This window comes from Heptranchias perlo, chromosome 7 (genome assembly GCF_035084215.1).
Source record: "Heptranchias perlo isolate sHepPer1 chromosome 7, sHepPer1.hap1, whole genome shotgun sequence".
Taxonomy (NCBI): Eukaryota; Metazoa; Chordata; class Chondrichthyes; order Hexanchiformes; family Hexanchidae; genus Heptranchias; species Heptranchias perlo.
The window spans coordinates 28,664,667-28,666,944 of NC_090331.1; positions in this window are offsets into that span (position 1 = coordinate 28,664,667).

A 2,278-nucleotide genomic window follows, 5' to 3' on the forward strand; every position below is an offset into this window, starting at 1 on the left:
TGCATGCCCATTTTTTTCTTTTTTATTCTAAATATCTAAAATTTTCTACTATTTTATCTACTATTTGATTTGCAGCGCATCAGTGCAAACAATAAAACATCAACCCAAAGCAAACAATTAGCAATAGGCCGGAACTTGCTCCGACCGCCATGGCAAGGCTCTCCGCACATCCTGCGGATAAAAAATACGAATATATTCACTGCGTGGGCCGCGACGTCCATTTGCTTAATTTTGAAATTTTCTCCAGTGGTGCACTCCGAGATCAGTACAGGCCATGTGTGCATGCAAAGATTGTGAGAATGAGAGCCCCGCCCACAAGTAATATTCATTTAAAGTGACAGTCCTTACGTTAGTCTAAATAAAAATTTAACATAATAACATACCTTATTATAAAAAGGCAAGGAAATGATTTATAATGTACTGAAACATACAGAAATTAAAGGTTAAAACAATTTATCTTTTAACAATTTTTTTTGATGATCAAAAAATATTAAAATAGGAATAATTAGACATTTCACATTTTTAAAATTTAATTTTTTGTTGCTGTGCAGTCATTATAAGTCTCGGCGCTTTTAAAAAGTAGCGTAGGGCTGGTATTTTCAAGCGTACCTTCTCGTGGCGTAAGTATCTTCATTCAAACTGTGCAGGTGGATAAGTTTACGATTGTTTGCTGATTGTGTTTGATTGTACATGATTGTGGCGTCATTTGCCCTTTAATTTGCAAGTGTCAAAACGCTGCTGAACCAATCAGAGCAAGTTCACAATTTCCGGGTTTTAATGCGCGTGTGTGCATTTGCGAATTTGCTCCGATGGATTTGACAGAGGTTGGACAGGATGCCACTGTGGAATGGCGCGCGAGCTGAGTAAGTTCTGCCCCAATATGTTGGGAATGATATGATAGTTCTTAAATGACAACCACTCCACTACCCATTAGAATGCATCTGGAACACATTAGTACGACAATTATTTTACATCCCAGGGGCCATATTTGAGTCATGTTTAATACAGTTTAATACCCACTGACATTGGGTTGAAAGCAGGACTTCATTAGAGTAATATTTTGGGAATCGGCTCTTTGAATACCAGCACTTCACAATGAACTTTCCATAATTATTCCATGGTGAATATCCTGGGAAAATGCAATGTATGGCATTTCAGGAAAACTGGTCCTTCCTGTTATATAATGAAATCATACATATAATTTTCCAATACAAATTCCCCTCTTCCTGAACATGATGTCAATGCACACAGCAAAGCTTGGTGGCATAATGCAAAAAAATGGTGATTATAATGGCATAAAATAATTCAAACAATAAACCTGAAAAGAAAAATCTTTTCAAAAAAGAAAAGCAAAATCTTGTGATTAGATATCAAAAAGAAATATGGGTGTATGTTATGGACGGCAATACAATCTTGGAGTCCTGTATAAATCACCATGCTTCATCCTTATGGTTTAATCTTTCATCAGAAACAGTTTATTATATTACAACATTGAAACTCACTCCAAGGTATCTTTATTCTTTATTTATTCCAATGGTTGGGCACATAGTCACACTGACAGTGACCTAAGATTAATATCTAGCACGTAGCACTGCAGTTGGAATGTACCTGCATTAACGGGATGATAGAGCACCAGCAGTGGTGTATTTTTCTTTAAAAATATTTTTGTAAATGTTTGGTGCTCCGTGTGAAGAATGTCAGTGTTGGAAAATTAAACACATTTTCAGTATCTTGTACCCAAACACTCTGAGGTTTATACAGCGTGGTCCCGAGACAGAGTAAAGCACCCTAGACACAACCCACAACAAAGCATCTTAATTACAACTTTACAAGACCAATCCTACTTCAACAATGTGATTTTTTTTTTTAGTTTCCCGTACCTGCCATCCTTCTGACCTCTCTGAATGAAATTGAGCCGAATTAGTGCCAAAACAATGGATAGGCATGTCTTTTGCATTCTTTCCTACTACAAACTGGGAAGAAGGTGTGCAAAATAAGACCCATCATATTGGTGATCTGGGACAATTCCAGCACATTTGTGCAGTAGTGAATAAGTGAGTACAACACAATGCTAGAAGTCCAATATAGCAGTATAGATTTCACCTCTAAAACTCAGCAAACAGGGAAGACTTTGATCCCAGGATGGATTTGAAACCAGCTCTCCAAAGCAAGTGTTATATCCCACTGCTACACCCAGTGCCTCTCAACAACTAGTGAGGTTTATTCCACTATTTCCATTCCAGTTTATTTTATTCAGTAGCATGTTCTTACAAATACT